The sequence below is a fragment of the Abramis brama genome, assembly GCF_963993115.1.
Source record: "Abramis brama genome assembly, chromosome: 22".
NCBI classification, from domain to species: domain Eukaryota; kingdom Metazoa; phylum Chordata; class Actinopteri; order Cypriniformes; family Leuciscidae; genus Abramis; species Abramis brama.
The window spans coordinates 30,813,819-30,838,471 of NC_139984.1; the positions used below are offsets into that span (position 1 = coordinate 30,813,819).

The 24,653-nt window shown below is 37.0% G+C and overlaps 1 protein-coding gene and 1 long non-coding RNA gene across 2 annotated transcripts in view; one reads left to right on the forward strand and one right to left on the reverse strand.

Annotated features, from left to right (window-relative positions):
- The window catches only part of LOC311072984 (uncharacterized protein), a 1,552,487-nt gene that overhangs the window by 762,633 nt on the left and 765,201 nt on the right, over window positions 1-24,653 (reverse strand). The window lies entirely within an intron of this gene.
- LOC311073761 lies at window positions 17,527-18,370 on the forward strand. The gene is made up of 2 exons (XR_014604209.1): window positions 17,527-17,800; window positions 18,247-18,370. It is a non-coding gene; the product is annotated as an uncharacterized lncRNA (long non-coding RNA).

Here is a 24,653-nt window from a genome sequence, read left to right on the forward strand (position 1 = left end):
ACTGTTAAACATGGCCATTACGATTTAAAGTGAGTTAGAGTTAGAAATGTTGGCTATATTTACTGGTAAAGCTTCATTTATAGGGAGGAATAATGACAGACACATTCAGGTTGTTGAAGAACTGATGGAAAGGAAAACTGTTTGCTTAAATGACGGAAACGGATGTGAATTCAGGAAGGGAATCAGCAATAGATCTAACAATTGTTTCAGATATATTAGGAGGAATAATAAATTGTGATCATTTTCCTATAATATGTACAATTGTAGGTTAAATAATGAGATAAGGAGGGAAAAGGGAATACAGGAAAGTGGAAGTTTGAAAAAGCTAACTGGGAAAAATACAAAGTAATAATGAGTAAAACCTAAAATGGCAGTAATATGTAATAATAATGTAATAAAACCTAAAATGGCAGTAATGAGTAATAATGAATAAAACCTAAAATGATTGTTATTAATGTGTTTAGCATCTGTATCTCTCACTATAGGTAGAAGCTAATAATATAATACACATTCATTCATGAATATGAGTGCTATTTTTTAATGTTTAATCTTTGATGTTGAACTTGCTCAGCCAGCTACCCATCGAGTTGTGTGTGTCATCATCTTACCCAAACATTGGAGTGTCCGTGCTCAACTAAGGCAGAGGCGGCATCTATGCCGGTGAACCGAACAATGGTGTAATGATTCAGTTCGACTCCCAAGACAAGACGATAGCTAGCAATTCATGAAAATTGGGCACTTCTGGAAAAGTTTTTGATTTTTGGCAGGGTGTTAGGTATGGGCCTAAGGTTTTCAAAAATCCATGGATACAAGTTGGGGTGGCCCCCCTAGTGGCAGTTATCCATAAAATCCAAATTGGCCCCCGCCGAAAAGAGAAAAGGTTATATATCAGCTTCCTTTAGTCTTACATTTTTTTCTGCTTTGTTTGATACAAGGAATCCAATTCTGATATATTCTTCTTATTTTAAGTCCATTTCTATGCTAAATCTATTATCATAGTCATATTTAGCTCAAATAAACTGTCAATACCTCTGAAAAAGTCACATTGAAATATTACTCAGGGCCCTAGACCCATATTTTTACCTCCAAGGTATGCTTTTCTTTGTTGATTGGACAGGTCACTATCACTATAGTGTCAAAAATCACATGTTGTGACCAAAATGACCATTGTTGAGGCTTTAAATTAACACAACTTCAGAACTATGCCACAGTGAAAAGTTATATTAGGCTTTTCAATATTACATTTTAGTCAAATAACACACACACACACAAAAACAATACATACTTAAACATCATGTATTTATAAAAAAAAAAAATTCACTCTTCATCATTATTAGTACAGCCTCCCTCACACTTGCACAATGTGGTGCAGCGAAGTCCAGCTCGGTGGCACTTACAGTTGCCCTTACAGACAACCACACAGCCACAGTTGAGGAGGAGTGAGCATCCCTTGCTGACATCTTCCAGATCTGTCCAATATGGCACCCAGACTTTGGTTCTGTCATTCCATTCCCAACCCCATTCACTGGAGTCTGGAATCTCTGGAGTTTTGTAGAGGGACTGCTTCCAGACAAAAGCTGTAGTGTGCAGGGCACGCTTCCCATGCTGGAATAAGGCATGCTGGGTCGGGGGGATTGAATCCAGGGACTTGAGGCCTTGAGTGAAAAGAAGCTTCCGGGCTTCATTGACTGACTTGACACCGCAGTTCTTACTATACATGAGTACAGTCCAGCGTTCGAGAACTTGCATGTGCAATGATTCCAGTGTGAGGCTGGTTGGGTCTTGCACAATGAGGGTGTCGGTGACTTCTGGGTAAGCTGCCCACGCATTCCATGCAGTTTTTTTGCCAATTCCATACATTGCTGATACAACGTCACATCCTGTGAACGCATGGAAGAGGGGCCGTGCTTGGTATTTTTGAGATCCCAACATTTCTGAGATGTGGTGGATTGGAATATCTTTATATGCCTTCCCTGATCCAAATCCAATCCACAGCTCTGAGAGGCCTAACTCCTGGAACAGATTGATGGCCAGCACAACCACATCACTATCTACTGTCCGTAGGTAAGCCTTGGTGTGACCCTGTTCGGCAGCATGACGTAAATGTAGCATCATTTGTGTGTCTGCTTCCTCTTGCTGACATGGTGACAATGCTTCTAGGTCAGTAGGTTTGTTGCTCAGGACCAAGTTAGCCTTTGCTGTGAGGAGGAGGTACATTCGATCTTTTCTGCAGCATTAATTGATATGTAATGGCTTAATAGTCGTGGATGATGCTGTATCTCGTCTAGGTCACATTGTAAAGCATAATGTCAAAGGTGAATTTTAATATTATTCGATGATGTAATTGTTTTAAGAATTGGAAGTGAAAAAGTCCACATAACGATCCCCACTTGGGCACTTCAAGTTAGGGAGTGTCTCAAAAGTGCCAAATCGACAATAAAGTTGGTTAAGCATGTGCATTATTCCACAAAAACACTAAAAACGTGATCCTTTTACATATGTAGTTGATGTTAGTAAATAGATTAAAAATAGATTAAGCCAATTTTTAACTTGTATTTGATTTATATATCTGTTATATTTATGTAATTAAACTGAATGTTTTAAATGAAATACATCTATTTATCTTTCTGGTAGTTTTTGTCACGTTTTGCTGATAAGAACCCAAGTACAGACAGTACTTTCATAGAACACGGTTTATTTACAAACGGAAAACAAGGACCCACGATGGGGCAAACAAACATAAATAAATGGAACCAGAAACTTGACTATGACAAACAGGAACTCTGACGATAACTAGACTTGACAATAAATATGAACTGGAACTCACAGACAGATTACAAAGCTCACAGAACCAGATGATAACAAGATGAACAAGCCCTGAGAAACAAACACAGGGATCTTACATAGGACACATAATCACAAGAGTACAGGTGACACTGATGAACATCAATACTAATGAGGGACCAAGGAGTGTGGTAAGGACACAACACATAGCCCAAAACAACCGGCCATGTGCTTGCACACAAAACAAGAGACAAGTACATGACAGTTTTATGTAAATACCTCAAATGACCTACAATGTATATATACACACATGCAGCCTATAATACACAACTTAGATTGGTGAAAAAATGTTTTATTACATTTCTTATGATTTAAAAAAAAAAAAAAATCTATATAACTTCGTGGTCATGTGACCTGATGATGTCACACCACATGGAATGTATTCACTAACCCTTGGAACATAACATACACTTGGATTTAGAAAATGTCATTTCGTTTATTTTTAATGAATTTTTGAAATACGCAAATCTATATAACTTCCTGGTCATGTGACCTGATGATGTCACACCACATGGGATTTATTCACCAACCCTTGGAACATTTTTACAGGTTTTCTAAAGTTTTCTATTTTTTATTTTTCTAATTGATATTAAAAGAGGAATTTGACAAAGCTGTGAAATTAGTCCATTACTAATTAGATTGATTTCACAAGTAATGACCATTCACATTAAGAAATACATGTGTTGTCATATTTTCATAGAGGAAAAAGAAATTAAGTGCCCACAGTTAGCTCATGACATCCCTTTATTGAAGAAAACATACAGAAGTTAAACAATCAAGAGTTTTATTTAATTTTCGTCTGTTTCTTTAAATATTAACAAATGTGAACTTATGGTCTTGGGATTTTGTAATATCACCGTTATGTAGTATAACAGTGAAATAAGTAGTTACATGTCTTATAACTGTAAAACCAAATGCTATATTTCAGAGTTTTTACTAAAATGCAATTTTGATGTTAATAACATACCAATTACACTTGTACACTCATAAATAGGTTTTACTTTGTACAATAATAATTTCTTCCTCCACAAGGATTAATGCACAATTTGGAATAGTAAATAAATAAAGGTTAGAAACAAAAACTTTTTTTAATGACAATTGGTTTGGGAAAACAGTGAAGTTTAAGATCATGTCTTTGCTCTCTTGCAGATTCAATGTGACAGGTGTTGTAGGTGGTTTCACATTTTATGTGTAGGCCTACAGCTACCGTGCAATAGTTCTGAAACGGAATGGTTCTGTGTGTTGTGCAGGACGCAGTAAAAAGGGACAAACAACAGGTAAACAGTTAGCCTATATGGTAAATATGTGACATGGCCCATCATTTTGAGTTGCTCCTTTGACCAAGACAACATTTTTCCATTAAATCTCTGTTTTTTTGTGAAATTTAATTTTAGGTTTATTAGATTGTTTTTTGTTGTTGTTTTTCCTGACACAATTTTTAAATTGCTTGCTGTCATTAACACTTTTTGTTGTTATATATATATATATATATATATATATATATATATATATATATATATATATATTCTTTTTTTTTTATAAAAAAAAGCAAAAAAATTTAGTCATTACTTTAGAGAAAGAGAATGAAGCATTATAAATAAACATTGTGATATCAAAATGATAATCACGTCACATCTAATATGAATAGAGATGTCCTTCTATTTATATATTCATTTATTTTTTTTGTTTGTTTGATGTATCAAAAACTTTTTTTTCTCTTTTTAAAAAAAAAATGTATAGTGGCAATGGATTTTTTTTTCAATACATTAAATACATAATTATCCTAAACAGTTAGATGGTTCGTATTGATTTTAAAGTTTTACTTTTATAAATAGTTTCCAAATATATGTTAATGTCAATTTTAAATTGTTTAAAAATATTTATTTTTCAATCCACTTTGGTTATAGGCCTAGTAATAAGCCATAATAGTTATGAAATCACATATAAATATTTATCTATATCAATTGTAAAACATTTTAATATCACTTTCTTCAAAACAATATCAGCTTCAATATGAGTGTCTCATGGGCATAAAATATACAATTGTCTTCCACATTAACTTTAAAGCACAGTGTCTAATGAGTGTAGGCCTACTCAGTGTTATTTATCTTATATGAAAACTCATTAACTTTGTTTGTTATAGAATATCTATGAGGTGTCATCTATAATTTACTCCAATCTAAAACATGTTTCTTGAACAGAAAGTTGAATGTATTTGTAACATCAAGAATATATTTTGTTTAGACAATGGAGCATAAGCAATTATTACATCCATAACTTAAAAAAATGTTTATTATTCAGCCTAAATTGGGAAGTAGCACTTCAAGTGTCTCTAATCCAATAAGCCTCAAAAGTTCTCTGGGAATTGCATACAATTAAATATTGGCTAAATATTTGTAAGTTCTATAAAACTAAAGATACCATGATCTTTAATCAATTTCCACAACCAAAATTCCCAAACCAATTGTCATTAAAAAAAGTTTTTGTTTCTAACCTTGATTTATTTACTATTCCAAATTGTGCATTAATCCTTGTGGAGGAAGAAATTATTATTGTACAAAGTAAAACCTATTTATGAGTGTACAAGTGTAATTGGTATGTTATTAACATCAAAATTGCATTTTAGTAAAAACTCTGAAATATAGCATTTGGTTTTACAGTTATAAGACATGTAACTACTTATTTCACTGTTATACTACATAACGGTGATATTACAAAATCCCAAGACCATAAGTTCACATTTGTTAATATTTAAAGAAACAGATGAAAATTAAATAAAACTCTTGATTGTTTAACTTCTGTATGTTTTCTTCAATAAAGGGATGTCATGAGCTAACTGTGGGCACTTAATTTCTTTTTCCTCTATGAAAATATGACAACACATGTATTTCTTAATGTGAATGGTCCTTACTTGTGAAATCAACCAAATTAGTAATGGACTAATTTCACAGCTTTGTCAAATTCCTTTTTTAATATCAATTAGAAAAATAAAAAATAGAAAACTTTAGAAAAACTGTAAAAATGTTCCAAGGGTTGGTGAATAAATCCCAGGTGGTGTGACATCATCAGGTCACATGACCAGGAAGTTATATAGATTTGTGTATTTCAAAAATTCATTAAAAATAGACAAAATTACATTTTCCAAATTCAAGTCGTGTGAACGATTATTTGTGAAGAATAACTTTAAATAAAACAAAGTGTGAAGACTCGATTACAACTTTTGCAAACCACTAGTAAAGATAAACAAATATGTTGATATAGTAGTGTGGATATAGTAGTGTGGATATAGTAGTGGGGATGGCTGTGCCAGGCTAGTAATCTCTACTACACAATGAGGCCTGCTGGTGGTCATTTTGGTCTGGGTCATACAATTCTATGTTATATAGCTGACCCGGCCCCGGCCCCCCATCACAGTCAGGAACGATAATGTGGCCCCCAGAGAAAAAAGTTTGGTGACCCCTGCTCTAGATGGTCTCTAGATGACAATGATTGGATAACATAGTACTATAATGCTTGTTCTTCTGTGCATATAACCATATCTGAAACATGTTATCTTGAATATGTTATAATTTAAATATTGTTATTTCTATTTCATTTAGAACCACTACTGTTTGAATGTGGCTGCTAATTACCATTAAAGAGATTGTGCAGAAGAGGACTGGCTTCTTTGATTTAGATAGTTTGTGGATCGTTAGGTAGAGCTCACAGTGGGTGATCGGTCAGAATCACGCAAGATTTCTTCATTGGAAGTATTTATTGAATTTACAACTGCATGATTGAATATATACATTGATGTGTGGTTCTGAAACAAATAAAGAAATAAAACAAACATAATTAGTTGAATGCAAATGAATGATTATCATGCAACAAACCTCTATTTGTATTAACTGCATCCTATTCTATAGCAGAAATAAAATACAACAATATTTTAACATGGCCAAAACTGGCAGTAAAGAATGAAAAAGGCTGTTAAGTAGGTCTAAGCAGCCACAACTATTAAGAAAGGATAAACCATTCGCAATACACTGGCTCCCTCTGCTGGTCGCATAAATAACTACACCAGGCCGCTCCGAGAGGTGTCACGTGACGACTAGTGTACATGTACGTGCGTGCCCTATAACCAATTAACTGGATTGAAGGCGAATATCAGCGTGATAGTTTTCAAACTATGCGCAAAGGTGCTTAACTGGTATTTTACAATGTGTAACCAAAGAATAATGCCAGAGTGGCAACCTATACATTGATAGAAAGAAGCATCACGACACGAGGTCTAGCCAGGCAGGAAAAGCCTGAGCTTACATTTAGCAACACTAAACAGACAAAACACTACCAATCTAGCCTTAGCATTGACAGTAAAACACAACAAAATATCGATTCTTACTTGTAAAGACGCACACAGAACAAAGCAGTTGTATCAAGGCAGGTTGTAAGTCCGTGCTGTTAGCGTACACTACTGGCAAAAGTCTCTGACAGAATGCTACCCGCGTGCAGCGATCCTGAGTCAGCTTGTGATTGGCTAAGAGTCCAGGTGAAGCGAGGCGTCTTCCAGTAGGAGAGAGAGAGTCACAGTAAAGTGTCTGATGCTTAGCGGCCACAAGGGGGCCTTTTTTACAGAGATATACGTCTCTTACCGGACGTCTTGTGACTGCTCACTTTCCACCAGAACATAATATAGTCTTCATTACAACTTTGTTTAGGCTTGGTTTGTAGGGAATTCCAAACCTGCGCACATAACTATAGAACCAATTCTTAATGCGCATGTGAACGCCATCAGCGTTTATCAGGTTCACGTTTAAAGTCTGTGTAGAGAGAATGGTGTCGTCTTGGCGGCCCCTAATTTAATAGCCTAACAAATGATCGTTGCGACGGAAGCAAATCAATCAAAACTAACTTTAGCTGTAAAATAACTTTATTAAAGAACCGCTATAGAGCCAAAACAGTCTCTGTTACCTTACATTCAGGGACGTCGTTAGGCCTATTTTAGGGGGGCTGAAGCTACCCCAAAATGTTCCTAAGCCCCCCTAAATGATAATAAGAACAACAATAACAATTCGATTTATCAATAGCCGTATCCTCATTCATATTTAGACGCAACAAATAATATATATCCAGCTACAAAAAATAGCCGAAAAGTCGGAAGTTGGAGAGCTGGAAACTCTCACGCATTCACCGTGAGACACACGCGATCGACACTTTTCACACGCTCTCACGCCACACATCCATTTTCTCACGCACAGAAAAATCGCGAAGCAAAGAGGACACGGAGACCAACAGACTAGACAGAGCAGGTTACTTTATGATATAAGAATCTCAACTCTCAGATTCTGTCAATTTTATTACGAAATTCAAACAATAAATACCGTTTTGGCGCTTGTAAATGTTACGTGACAGATCCCTAGCGCACGTGAACCGATCATCTCTAATAGTAAAAAAAACACGAACACTGTTGAAAGATACAGTAGTAGGCTACAACTTACCGAAATGTTCCTCATAGGCCTACATAATATCGATCAATCAGTGTTTTTTATCAGCGTGAAGAGGTCAAGCTGGAGAACAATATGTTACATTTACCTCAGGAAAGCCATTTAATGAACATAATATAGGAAATAGCACGTAGCCTGGCAAGAAAATAAGTATTTTGCTAAATATGTGTTCTATATTACATAGGCCTATTTATTATATTTTTACTTATATCATTAAATAAAGTTGTTATTATAATAAAAACATTAGCCTATATTTAATTTGAGTTATTTTTAACCTTAAATAATACTACCATCTGATAGGGCTGTCTGTTTACAACATTAGGCGAGTTGTTTTTTTCTTGAGAAAAATTAACGCCTATCTCGAGTACCTAATATTTATCCAAATGAGTCAATATTAAATCAAATCACAATAATTTAATTGAATTGAAATAATAAAAAAGTGTAGCTTACCAGAAATTGTACCATGCACCATAACATTAACATATCATTTTACACTTGAACCTTAAACCTGAAATGGGCACTTTTTGTGACAGCATTTTTGATCAAAGATATGGCTTAACTTCAGAATTTGAACTAAAATCAGTATTCTTATGATTGCTCTGAACATTTCTGACTAAGTTCAACAAACATTAAATTACTTATTCATAAACTTTAAAAAAAATAATTAATAAAAATTGAGACTAGGGTAACAGGGTTGAAGATGGTAACGGGGTTGAAGAGACAAATACAGCGACATATATACATGGTTGTTTTTTTTACTCAAATTCACTGTAAGATTTTCTATAAACGCAAGTTACAAATACCCTAGGGGCTAAGAGCCCCCCCTGTCCTCCAAACCTAGTGACGCCCCTGCCTTACATTATACGTTTATCTCTGTAAAGCTGCTTTGAAACAATCTACATTGTTAAAAGCGCTATATAATTGAAGATGACTTGACTTGACTTGACTTCATATCATCCACAGACATGTGAGTCCTCCTTTGACTGGTTTATTAATGTTGCACACAAGTGGAAAGCACTTAATAAATAGATCAGCATTCTGTTTGACTAAAAAAAAAACATGTGTGCAATCAGTTAAATAAGTCAACACACTGTGTATGAAAGTTGTTAAGGTCAGTTCTTAAACAAATGCTCCAGATTGTTCGGGAAGACAAGGGCGTATATGTTTACAGGGAAATGCCCAGATTCTGCGGAGGAATCAGGAAATGAATAATATATTCAGGATTTTAGTCTATATTCATCTAAACAATATGTTAATTAATGAATTATGTAATGTTACAGGTATAATAAAGACATGGAGGATGTTTAACAGAGACTTAACTTTACTCTGTTCATGCATAATTTTTGTGTTCAGCAGAAGAAAGAAACTCGTTTGAGGATTACTCACTTGAGGGCGAATAAACATGACCCTACTGACCCTATACTGACAGTCATTGTGAAACTAGTTTTTAACTATAACTATGTACTTTACTCAACATTAAAATCATTACTGTCATTCTATATTAGTCATGACTGTGTGTGGCATAATGTTAGAAACGGAAACCACAGACTGTGAGGTGAGAAATGGAGAGTACCAAAATTAAGCAGTCAGCACAAATATAGTCAAATTTCACAATTTTGGCATCATAGCAAAAACTATTGTAACTATTTTGTTTTAATTTTTTTTTTTCAATTTAACCATTTGAAAATAAAACCAATGAATTTTTATAAATAAATAATACATTAAAACTGAAGCCTTCAAAGTTAAAGTTCAGTTAAGTAAACACTGCATTTACAAAATATCTAAAGATAAGTTAGTAATAAAATGAAAATCAACGAAACACTTTACAGGTGACAGAACAAGCAGAAGGTCTCTTGCACTAACACTGCAACACTTAATGCACAGATATATTTCGACCTATCTTGATTTATTAATTAACATTTTCAGATGTACCACACAATTTTTTTAACCTGTTTATGAATAGGAAATCATTCTGTCTCATCCACTTGCTCCATATTCAAATATCACTTGATTTTCAATAACGAATTAATATTTCAGAACTGAATAGAATAAACGCTGACAAAAGGTGAATTAATGGTGACAGTTCCATACATTTCTTCTTTACTCCTATATTACTTTTTTGGTATGAGTGACATTATTGCTGATAATTTTTTCTGAATAAATACATTCACCACCATTACAATCTGCGCAGAACAGTGACCCTGTTAAAACCGTATCAGGCGATGTGATCTCAGATATCCTTGATTTTGAAGTATTTCTCAACAAACTTTTATGAATTTATTAACTATATATTCTTAAAATGATATAGGCTAGTCAAAAAACTAATTTGCCAAAACTTTTTTTTATTGATAGTTTCGATTCATGGGAGAAAATCACTCATCTAAGATTAAAAGAAAACACCTTTGGGTCAATCTGTGTCAAATCAAACATATTTCGGAAATTTCATCCACTCAAATTTTTTATAATGTTAATATTTATTCTGTAGAAAGACAAACATAAATAGTGATGGAAGCGAAAAAATATTAAATGTCACAGATGTATATTTACTATCCACTGTTTTGTGGAGGAGGTTAAAATGACTTTAGAGAGATGGCAGCATCACTATTTTATTTTTACACAGATTGGGAAGTCTATTAGTTAATGTTGACTTTAGCAATCTGTGTTTCATTATCCGCCGACAGTGAGAGCTCAGAAATAGCATAAAGCACTTGTTTTTTGCCTCTGGTTACTTTGCACGCCTGTAAGTCAAGAAGTCATAAAGATTTCTTAAAAGGGGGGTGAAATGCTATTTCATGCATACTGAGTTTTTTACACTGTTAAAGAGTTCTAAACATGGACAAAGTTTCAAAAATTAAGTTGTACGTTTGATGGAGTATTTCTGTGCCAAAAATACTCCTTCCGGTTTGTCACAAGTTTCGGAAAGTTTTTTTCGACTATGGGTATGTATGACGTCAGCTTTGGCGGAATGTCCTTATACGGGTCCTAAGGCCACTTCTCTCGGGAGGGCGCGCGCGCAGCCGCGCACCCGTAGACCAGAGCGAGAGAGCGAAAGCAGTACGCCCATCAAAGCGCTGTGCTCAGTGGCGGTTCTACATTGAATTACACCCTGGGCGAGACCCCCTTCGAGCGCCCCCCCAATTTGGACATAATTTTTCATAATTTTTCCCATTGGCAGATCATGTTTTGCTTGTTTTAAGCAAAAACTCAATTTTTATTTATTCCCCAGAAAACAAGACTTAATATCTTATGTCATTTTACTACTTTAGTAATATAACGTTATGCATCTTTATTTAAGAAATGTTTGATATTTGGACTGGAAACAAGACAAAAATACTAAGTAAGAAAAGCATTTTTTGCAGTGTAATAACTGAACTTGTAACAGTTTTGTTGCAAAGCACAATATTATGGTGAAATTAGATCTCGTGTTTGAGTTAAAACCGAATTATTGTTAAGCATAGCAAGAATCATAGCAAAAAGGCTAACAAATAAGAGTTATACCCACCAATTAATATTGCCCCTTCATTCATGACATGGATACCGTAATCATACAAAGAAAACATACCTTTATCTTTCGCTCGTTTCTAAATTGGGCACCTGATGGCTTTGACCTTTCTTGTCCATCTCTTATTTGGCACTCGACATCGACAATCAACAGATCCCCTGATCCCCCCCCCATACCAACTGTCACTCACGACGAGTCACGACCAGAAGTCAAGAATAAACCAATTCACCTTGGTGGTGGTGACCAAGTAATCGTTTTGTATTACCTATTTTTATTAGCCATTCAGACAATTCAGAAAAACAAAAATGTTCAGGAAATATAGAGGCCTGTATATATAATATTCTGAATGAAATGTGCGTTGGAACCGCAGGCAGTGAGTAAAACCAAAAAAAACTGCTTCAAATGTCTGTAGCTGTGTCCCAAAGTGAAGGCTGCATCCTTCGAAGGACGCAGACTTCAAACGATGCAGCCTATGCGTCCTCCGAACGGCACACCATGTAGCCTTAGGATTTCCTAATTGCGCAGCCAGGTGTTCCCGATTACCGCTCCAGGCGGCAAGCAACGGTGCGAGAGTATGCTGCCATCCTGACAATTCATTTGATATAATTGAGTAAACAGCTATGGAGCCAGAATTGGCTATTGTCATTTTTATGTTTTATATTTTACTGGAGGACATGGTATTAAGGATGTTTCAGGTCATGTACTTTCGGCTTAGCCGATCGATTCAAATGTTCATTTATATCTTACCTTGATGTGATTTTGTAGGCTTAATTGTGTATTATTTTTATTATGCACATAAATAAACCATAGTAAATATATTTACACAGGTTTTCAACCCTATTTGAATATAAAACCCAGTTGAATATAAAAAGTCCAGTGCGAATGTTACTCCCGCTCGTCATCGGCAGCTGTCAGTCACTGTTGCTAGGCGACAAGAACAATCCTCTGTAGGCTAAACCGGTCCGAGCGCTTCAGATGAGCCCTTTGAAATGGGACGGAGCTGTAGTTAGCAACAATTTGTTAATATTGTGACAATAGGCCTACATTTTGTTACTTTAATTGTCAAAATAACCAGTGGTGGTATGTAAGGAACTACATACTTCGTTAATACTCGAAGTAATTTTCCCACACAGGACAGCAACACTACAAAATTGTTATTTTACAATATGATGCATTGTTTTACATTAAACTACACAAAAGTATATAGTTTAAATGTATCAACCTTGAAAATATTCATAAGTAAAATGCAACATATGCAGTAATATAAAAGCAGAACCATCATAAAAACCCCGACAAAGTTTTTTTCCTGCAGAATTCCTTTACTTTTACTCTTGATGCCTCAAGTACATTAGAGTATGCAAGATAATTTTGCTTAACTAAGGTTTGAAATATATGACTAGTAGTTTTTCCCCAATGTGGTATTAGTGGTTATTAAAAGTATTTTAGTGTAATAAAGTATCTCAATATTTATTCCACGAGTCAGCCCTGCAAACCTGTTGGTAGACAACTTAGTGGATAGTGAAAATATGCAGTCAAACACACTGGAGACCATCCCAGATGATGTCCCACCAGCAGGAGGCCTTACCAAGGTCTCTATTGTGGAGCCCATCCCAGTCCAGCAGCACACCAGGGTCTCCCTGCTCAGCTCAATAAAAGTCTACATCATTTTTTCTTATTTTATGTACTGGAAATTTAAATGTTTATGTTGAATTTGAGATGGGAAAAAGGTATAGAATAATTTGTTTCATGTAGAAATTATGACTATCATTACAAAAATAAACAATGTCCAGAGCAATGAATTCTCTTTTATTTACACATTTAAAGTTGCATAATTTTTTTTTCCTTTTAAAAAATATAAGTGAAAAAAGTTAAAGAATATATATATATATATATATACATATTTCTCAATCATTCTTTCAAGAAGAGAAAACAGCCTGTCCATTCTCTCCAGTGCTCTCCTCGCCTCTGCAGTCCCATGTCTTCTCTAATCAAGTCCAAAAACTCGTCCTCTCTGTCTCGCCTTCTTCGTGGTGCTGGTGCTGATGCTGTTGCGGGTGCTAGTGCGGGTACTCATGCTGCTTCTGCCCCTGGCTCCTCCTCTTCTTGGTCACACACTGCTGAACTCGGCCCTGGTGTGTCCTCAGGGATTGAGGCAATGAGGGTGCAATGCCTCTGTCCCAACACCTCATCCATGAGGACAAACCAGGGCCGAGTTGCAGCAGTGGGTTCCCACTCACACCCTCACCTGTCCCAGGACATGTGCAATCCTAAGGCAGAGCAAATTAACCATGGCTTGTTAACAACAAAAGCACAATACATTTCGGCAAAGATGTGATCTCAACTTTCTTACTTTGTATTTTTAAAATCATATTCATATTCAGAAATCATATTCATGAATACTCAAATTTGGTTAAAACCTTTGTAGACATAGCTTGCATGACAGCACTACAAAAACACATACAAGTGAAACCCCATTGCCTTATCTACTGCTTTTCCTATTGTTGTGGGCTTTATAGGGTGAGTGATATTTCTTATTTACACAAGTTAGACAGACTAGTGCAAATATTACAATAAAATTTAATTTATTTAGTTTATTTATTTATTTTAAATAGCAGTTTAATAAATTGAGCTGTCTGCTCCTTGCTCCCTGAAACAATTATTAAACTATTAGCTCAAGTTTTGCCTCAGACCACCTGACAAATGAAGCCACTCAATGGTGAAGGAGTTATGGTGAAGTTTATAAGAAAGAAAAACTTGTGGCTTTTAACTCTGGTTTCGCTAGCTATTTGAGTAAATGAAAACATAATACTTACATTTAAATGTGAATTTGCCGTCCACCAGCGAACTCTCGGCCGTCATTTATTTATTTATTTATTAATAAAAATGCTGTCGTCACCGCCGCGCGATGAATTATGGGGTAGGATAGTCCGCAAAGTGTCCATTTATGTATCCTTCCTTTCACGGGGAAACGAAGGGTGCATTTGGCGTCGCTTTAGCCTTCGTCGCGCCGCGATGACGCAACCGGCCTTCGGAGGATGCAGAATTGAATTGGGACAGCCTTCATAGCGCCGCGGTGACGCAATCGGCCTTCAAATGCGACCTCCGAAGTGTGCAGCCTTTGAATTGGGACATCTTTCGTCGCTCCGCTGTGACGTTTCGTCGCGCTGCTGTGACGCAATCGGCCTTCAAATACGGCCTTCGGAGGATGCAGACTTCACATTGGGACACAGCCAGGGTGCGATTTGCCGGGGGGGATGCGTGGGATTTCCCCCTTTCTGGTCAATGTATCCCTGCCTCTGCTTAATTATTTTTATCCCCGGTGGGGATAAATTTATCCCCCCCTCAAAGTGATCAGTGCTACTTCACTAGTGGCGAGGAGGATCACAAAACTTATCACGGATCCGTGGTTTGATTAAAGTCCATTTTATTTTAAAATGCGCTACTTTGACTGGCTCCGCAGCCTCTCTGTAATCAACACTCTGCAGACTCGCTCAATGTCCCGCCCACGGCGCTATATGATTGGTTACACCTCACGAGTGATAGCCTATCAACACTTGCGAGACGGTTGCAGGTCTTTTTTTACGCCGCATATTCAGCATAAGCGGGAATAAACATCACAGTCTGATTATCTGTTTCTATGATGACAAGCAGCCCAGTCACACCACTAAGAATGGCCGAAGTTACACATACAGTGTTTTACTCAATTGAGGCTAAACGCAAAGGTTTTTTGATTACACACTCACTCTTGAGTGACTTCAATGTTAAGTCAATGTAAAGACGCGTTTACGCGCGTCTAGAGGTCCTGGCGGCGAAGGCGTTTCGCGCGGCGCGGTAGACGCGAAGCCCGAATGAGGCGAATTGACTTTGTCGGCCCGGCCCGACACATTAACTGTAATTATGAGCCCGAGCCCGATTTAAACCCAGGGGTGGCGACAGGGAAGTTGAGATGAAGCAAAGATGAAGTTGACGATCGCCATCTCCGTAGTGAATGCGCATATAGCCTATGGATACATGCATGGATTACATCAGAGTGTTGCCTATTTCTTTTCGTTTTGAATTGTTTCGTTTAAAGACATTTCAAGCTTTCTTTAGATATATTTCTTAATATTCTCTTTGAGGCATACACTTAGTTTCGGTTAATTTATGTTGAGATGCGCTCCAGTTAACGTGCACTGCAAGTGACCGCGGCGCGCCTCTATGATTATAGCCTATGTCTGCTATATTTGCTTCTTATTTATTAAATACATGCAATTCGTTGATGAAAAATGTATTAAAATTAAGATACAATTTATACAAAACGAAATTCACTTTAAAGAAAGGTTTTCTACAAAACAAAACTTAATGAAGTGGTCAAAATCATGTCTGACCCACTCCAAGTCTCCCGATATGGCTACTGCACATCCTATCTTACTTGTGCTGTTCACTTTTCATAAATCAACATAGATGGAAAAAAATAACATTATAATATTGTAACAAATATGAAACTAAATGAGCTTATTTAATGGCTACAACACATATAGTAGGCCTACAGAATCTCTGTACAAATTGCTGCACATTCATTTACTGCTTCTGAATTTTGCACACATAAGTTGAAAGGCATTTGTTTGTGCATAGTAAAACATATCTGCAACATTTATCAAGTTCACAGATAATTGTGCGTGCATTTATTAATTATTATCTTAATGAATAATGCAACAAGGACAAATCATGTAAACTGCCTTGTTTGTTTATTCAGAATGAAATGGATCGCAAATGTATCCGAATGAAGAAACGCAAAAAAAAAAAAAAAAAAAAAAAAAAAAAAACGTGAACAATGATGAACACAGAAAATGAACAAGAATGAACTTTGGATGAACTTTGGATGGCCTAGGAGGAGTAGGCCTAGTAGGCTACAACTCTAATTTAATTCAACAAGGTTTTAGAATATAGAATATTTTTTAAATAAAATAAATATTTTTAAAGTTTATTATCCCGGGCCGGTGTGATGCGTGCGAGTGGAGGAGACGCTGAGCATGACACGTGACGTGTTGCATTTTGTAACACAAGTGCTGGATCAAGGGCCCGGCCCGGGTCGGGTCAAGTTCCGGCTCGAGCAGAGAATCTAAGCTCTGATTTATCTGATCCTGTCCATTAGCTTTGATCCATGTACTGCTTTTCAGAATGTCACCAAGTACAAATATTTATGTAATTTTTCAGCGCGAAAACTCTAGCTGGGAACAATGAAAAGGGTCCAGAGGAGCAAATGCAGTGAATGAAGTTCATGTTCTCATGATTTATTTTTATGAATAAAAATGTTTCAAAACATCCCCACCTCTGTTTTTTTCACAAATCGCACCCTGGACACAGCTATAGACACTTGATATTTCAGATTATTAGATGATTAGTTAATTGCATTTGATCGATTTTACTTTCAATAAAACATTTTCTATATGTTTGTAAAAGGTGTATTTGTGCATGTTTGGCCTGATTGTTTGTTGCATTACTGTTCTGAACAGCAGGGGTCAGTCACAGCGCGCGTGGCGAAAATGAATCGAAACAATGAATCATTTTGCGAGCGGTTCAATTGATTCGAAGCTTTGTTTCTACCATCCCTACTCGACAGACTGAACAGAAAAATGAGCCAGAGGAAATTTCCACTACAAAGAAGGTGGAGCCTCCGAGCACACTCATATATGACATGCATAGGCACCGCACCTCACTTAGACCCAGAGAAGAAACAGAATGTTTAACGTTACCGGCCGGGGCGATCAGCCCTTTTACCACTTTTCCGGAGACTAGGCTATTTCGAGTTGTTTACTTTTTTTACAGTCTATGGTTGTTTAGAGTGCAACAGCTTTTGGCTGTGTTTCCCCAAAGCATCGAGAGCTAGTTAACCGTAGAGACTATTGATGGCAATTATTCTACGATCAATAGGCTTTACGATGCTTTTGGGGGAGCGCAGCCCAGGCCGTTTATGGCGCACTTTTAAAAGGTAAGATAAGACGTTTAAAGAACAGGTTTATATATTATGACTACATCTGAATCTAATTAACTTGTGTATTAAAGAATGCTTAGTTTATTATTGCTCTCTAAATTAGTATGATGTTATCATATAATAGATTGTGGTTTAGATATGTTATTGGATAAAGTAATTTATCAAACCACAAACAGCCTATTAATGGTTAAACCCATTCTATTAATGCAGTTTTATCCATCGTTGTGTAAACAGAAAAAAGTTCTAAAACTGGTTAAATATAACATTGAGGTGTGTGATATGAGAATATCCTTTTTATTCCTTATAAATTAATGTGAAATTAAGAATAAAATTCCTTATTGTAGGAAAGAGCATATTGCTACAAATTTAGACTAACGTTAAGCAAAACCGTTTGGGTGGAGTTTAGGCATTGAGATTCTGTTGACTATCTGTATATGTTTCAGCTGAGCTGATTTTTTGAGGGGATTCAGTGGATCCTCAAGACTCCCTGCACTGACGCTGTAGCTCTGTGGATTTTTCAAGCCTTTTTTTTTTTTTTTTTTAATAAACTTTTTATAAACATTGAAATTCTCAGTGTTGGTCTTTAATTATGGTACATAGCACCAAATGTTTAGTTATATTTAGGTTGCCCCTGCTGACTTGAGCCACCATGATCATTTTCTCCTCTTTGTCACTGCAACTGGATCCTCCTCGTGCAGGACTGCAAACCATAGTGGAGACCACAAGAAACAACATGGCGGAAAGAACAGAAAATGCTTGACATGCAGTTTGTTCGAAATGTATAAATCCATTGTTATTACAGTGCAAATGTCTGTCTATATGTGTTTGTGTGTATAAACAGATGTTTTTTATTTACACTTGGATATATCATAATTTAGTGTAAGTACAAGGGATATATAAGATTAATTAAATTTCTCTTGTTTGCAATAGATTAAGAAAATAACGTCACCTGCAGGTCTCCTGTCTTTGTGAAACCATATTTAACATGACATGATTAAGTTTAAGAACATAAAAAAATACAAAAAAAGTCATGTTAGCCTGAAATATGTTAAGGCAGGCAACGCTGGTTGACCACACATCGTCAAATAATAGCATTTTTTATCTTTTAAAAATAACATTACTGTCTACAAAAAAAACTATTTTTATACCCCTAAGCGAAGAACGAAAAAGAACTTGAGTAGGCTATGTCTTATGATAGACTCTACGAGCCGCCATTTGCTGTCGACACCCAACGGTCTTTTCTTTTTTGTCAACAACGGTCGATTCTCATTGGAGTAAACGAAGATGACGCAACTCTAAAACCTTCTTCTTTAGGTCCATGACTCATGTACTTTGTGTGACAAGCACTGCGACCAAAGAGTATAGAAGCTGCGATTGGCTGCACAGGGAGGGATTTGCGCTGATTGGTTGGGGGTTGTTGTAACACTGATGTGTACCGTCTGTGACGTTTAGAAACTAAAGTCCGTCGAGAACGAAACAGACAAACCATGTCGAAGGCAGCTATACACTCTAAAATGTGTTGTAATCGTCTTCTCTTCGGAAACCTTCAGTTGCAAGTAAGTAAAATATTTTACCACCCGATAATGTGTTTTACACAACAAACGCAGTGGATATTTCGATAGTACAACTATGACCAGTAAAAACCTAAGTGTGAATATGTACATGTTGACGCAGACTAATATATTAAGGAACGCGAATGGTTGAAATTTGAGTCGGACACTTCATATTCACTTTCGGTCTTGTGGACAAAGGCGGGCACGCGCATATTCATTTTTGATAGGGCTGCTCGCGACCTGTTTTTCGAGATCATGATCGAGGTGCATTCCCGGCCCCGATCTGTGGGCGGAGTTTTTAGTGAAACCAAAATTTCCACTGGGCGGGGAGAGTCATCAACTTGTGGTGTTTCGAACGGAACAGTGAATCATTTTGCGAATCGGTTTAACTGATTCGAAGCTTTGAAAAGCTCACCGGTCCGGAACCGGAAGAAGGTCACTCAGATGTTGCGTTGCTTTATTATGCTACCGACGACGTCAAGTCAGGAGTGGTTTGCGTCTGCATCTGATTTCTTCATAACATAACATAACAGAACAGAACTTTAAATAAGGATTTGTCTTATTCAGTGGAATTCTGCTAATTACATTTGTAGGGCAGTAACACAGTCTGCTGTAAAAAGAAACGCGACCCTCTATCACCTGTCAGTGTTAGCATTTAGCATCTAGCGAGTCTTTTAACACAGTTTTAAGCTTATCCAGGAGCTTTTTCAGAAGATGAATACCATTTTCAGGATGAATTTGGTACTTTTATCGGGTATGTAGACTGATGATGATTTAATGGGTTGATGAAAAAAGTGCTGTCAGTTTATTCCTCATTATTCTAATACAGTGGTTCTGATTTGCAGTTCTGGTTGTTGCTGGGTCGAAGTTCGAGGCGATCGATGGACAGAATGTTACAATATCCTTCGACATCGATGAAGTGGAGAAAGCAGATGAAGTGAAGATTATATTTAAAGAAGACAAGAAGGATGCTGTTCTTTTTGCGCAGAAGCCTTGGGTCTATGATGATCCTCCAGAACTTGGAGTTTCACTGATAGTTGGAAAAGGATGTTTATTTCTAATCATTCAGAATGTGGACATCTCCAGATCAGGACTCTATAAAGCAGAAGCCTACACTGGAGAGAAAGTGTCTAAGCTGGTGACTGCTACACTTGTTGTCAACAGTGAGTATATTACTATAATATGTCTGTTTAACTGTTCCAGGATCAGGATTATATAAAAAAAATGGTCATGATTGTGCTCATTAAGTTTTTGAAATTAAGTTGATGCTACACCTACTCTAGCTGGATTTGTATTGCAAAGCATTTTATTTAATCTAAATGTTTTTTATAAATCACACAACAACATCACTTAAAACTTGCAGAGACTGAATCCAAATAAACAAGTGCTTTTTGCAAAAGCCTCAGTTGAAACCGATTACTATAAGTGATAAGATTTAAGTGATGTGAAGAATCAGATGTCTCAGCATTAACTCCTCATAATTTATTTAACAATTTAGAAAAGAGAGGGAGAGAGGGGGGGGGGGGACTTGTAACAGTTGCTAAAGTAGGATTTGATCATTAATGTTTTTAGGTGGTTTTAAGGTAAAGGTCATTTGATTTGAGTGTATATTCCTCTTAATTATTTCTGCTCCTGTTGTCTCTTCCAGAAGCTCCAGTTTCCTCCACTACATCTCCTCCACACTCCTCCATCAGCCCAACACCTCCCAGCTCCTCTGACCTCCGAGGGCATTATGCTTTAATTATTCCAGTCGTCATCTTCATCATCATCTTCATCATCATCATCATCTTGTGCGTTTGCTTCTGGAAACACTGGATGGCAAGTATTACTTAAATTTAAGCTTTTAGTGATGGATGGGAGCAGCACTGTGGTTCTAATGATGTGTTAAGCTGATAAGATGTAGATATTAAAGTTATTATAAAGTGATTCCTATGGTTTGGATTGTAGAAACATAAAGAGACAAAGCGACACTCGTCGTCATCCTAAAACCTCTTCCACCGGGGGGAAAACAATCCAACCGCCTCCATTGACTTTGTATTACGTGAATTTTTTTTTTTTGACTTACTACAAAAAACAAAACAATGTCTAAAAGCTGCTGTGTGACGGGTGTGCAGCAAACAAGCTTAAAAAATCCAGAACTAAGTTTTTATAAGCTGTCGACCCCAAAAAACAAGTGTTTAAGGACACAAAAGGGGGATACAGGCAATTGATAGAGTGCAACGTGTCCTATTACTCTGAGAATGAACTTACAGCCACTGGAGAGGAACGTAATCGGTGACAGGATAACTTAGCTTACAGAAATATACTATATAAAACTGACATTTGGATATTTGACTTACCTGTGATGAAATGTTTACTGCACATGTAGTGTATTTTGAGTTTATAATGAGTGTCAGGATCCCACTTTACCCATTCGTTCCAGCTGATGCTCGAGGTCTTATTGCCTGTATCCACTTTTGTCCCCTTAAGGCTGGTTTCTACGGTTCATTAGCTTATAAAAACCTAGTTCTGGGTTTTTTAGCTTGTTTCCTGTACACCCTGTCACACAGCAGCTTTTAGATATTGTTTTGTTATAAGACGGTGGATGTGGATGTGAACGGTGGATCTTAAATGCGTTCTGTCTCTGTGTAAGGTTTCATCCACTGTTTGGAGCCAAAATACCCAGCAGACAATCGATATGCGTCTTTATTCCTTATATACACATTTGACCACATAATGTGATTCTTTTCAGCATTTTAGGTTTTTAACTTGTATATCCTTTCTTAAAATGCCAGTACACACATTTGTGGTGCTGAGACTGATTCCCATCACATGAGTTATTCTTATTTGGGATTACACACATGGTATTTGGTCTCATATTTGTAGTTGTGCTTAGTGTACTTTATTGCACATTCACAAACACACAGTAACGCGCTGCTGTAGTGAGCATACGGTCACAAAATCACTCAACCAGGATTCACACAGACCTGGAAAACCTGGGAATGTTACAGAGTTTCAAAAGTGTGATTCATGGACATTCATAGGATCTTCAGAGGTCTTAATTCCTATAGACAGACACAGTACATTTTAAACCTATGCTTGGGTCTAAAATATTTCTGTAGTTAGAAGAAGACTAAGCAAAACTGTGATCGGGTCACCAGAAGCAGATCTTAATAACGATTTAACAGAGGTGGACAAAACACACACTTCCTTACTTAATGTAAAAGTACAGAATGCTACTGGTCAGGTATTACTCCATTACAAGTAAAAGTTGTAAAGACCGATTTTTACTTAAGTAAAAGTACAGAAGTACTCGTTTTTAAGAGTGCTTGAGTATCAAAAGTAAAAAGTTAATGTCAATGCATTGTTTTATTATTGTTGTATGTAATACTTACAGTATCTTATGCCTCTGAAGCAACCTAGTGAATAACCCTACCAGTTACTATCTGTGGAGTTAAGAGCTTTCAGAATGTTATAAAACCAGAAATTGAAGAAATTAAACAACCGAATTGACAAAAAAAAGACAGTCATAATCATCTTAATTTTTTTTTAACACTCATACCATCCCAACAAAAGAAGTGCACATCTATGTGTATCCATTCATGCACATTTGACTCAAGTGGTCTATAAAACCCCAACCTGCTTTAAACCCAGCAACACAACCACAGCTGTACAACTGAAACACAGCAATACACTGCTTTAACACACAGCAATACACTGCTTTAACACACAGCGATACACCGCTTTAACACACACACAGCGATACACCGCTTTAACACACAGCGATACACCGCTTTAACACACACACAGCGATACACCGCTTTAACACACAGCGATACACCGCTTTAACACACACACAGCGATACACCGCTTTAACACACACACAGCGATACACCGCTTTAACACACACACAGCGATACACCGCTTTAACACACACACAGCGATACACCGCTTTAACACACACACAGCGATACACCGCTTTAAAACACACAGCGATACACCGCTTTAACACACACACAGCGATACACCGCTTTAACACACACACAGCGATACACCGCTTTAACACACACACAGCGATACACCGCTTTAACACACAGCGATACACCGCTTTAACACACACACAGCGATACACCGCTTTAACACACAGCGATACACCGCTTTAACACACACACAGCGATACACCGCTTTAACACACAGCGATACACCGCTTTAACACACAGCGATACACCGCTTTAACACACAGCGATACACCGCTTTAACACACAGCGATACACCGCTTTAACACACACACAGCGATACACCGCTTTAACACACAGCGATACACCGCTTTAACACACAGCGATACACCGCTTTAACACACAGCGATACACCGCTTTAACACACAGCGATACACCGCTTTAACACACAGCGATACACCGCTTTAACACACAGCGATACACCGCTTTAACACACACACAGCGATACACCGCTTTAACACACACACAGCGATACACCGCTTTAACACACAGCGATACACCGCTTTAACACACAGCGATACACCGCTTTAACACACAGCGATACACCGCTTTAACACACAGCGATACACCGCTTTAACACACACACAGCGATACACCGCTTTAACACACAGCGATACACCGCTTTAACACACACACAGCGATACACCGCTTTAACACACACAGCGATACACCGCTTTAACACACACAGCGATACACCGCTTTAACACACAGCGATACACCGCTTTAACACACACACAGCGATACACCGCTTTAACACACAGCGATACACCGCTTTAACACACACACAGCGATACACCGCTTTAACACACAGCGATACACCGCTTTAACACACACAGCGATACACCGCTTTAACACACAGCGATACACCGCTTTAACACACACAGCGATACACCGCTTTAACACACAGCGATACACTGCTTTGTAAGGCTGGAAGTCATCGGACCAAAAGGCAGTTGAAGGATGACGTGTATAATTAAAATATTTATCTGACTCTGATATAATTAATCAGACTCCATTAAAGTTGTTATTCTTTAACCTCTTATTCTTTAAAGGTAAAGGTCTTAGAACTGATAGGAAAACTGATAGGATTTAACCTGAACGTTTAGATAATGAAAGTTATAATCACTTTAGCTTTCAACATGATGAGTGATAAAAGGAAAGATTCTCCTTTAAAGCAGGCAAAGTTATTTATTAAGTTACATGTTTAAATATACAGACAGTAGAAGGGAACAACATACTGTATAGAAACTCAGTTGTAACAAATAATGCACTGATGTGCAGAAGAGGCTGGAAAAGGCTTTC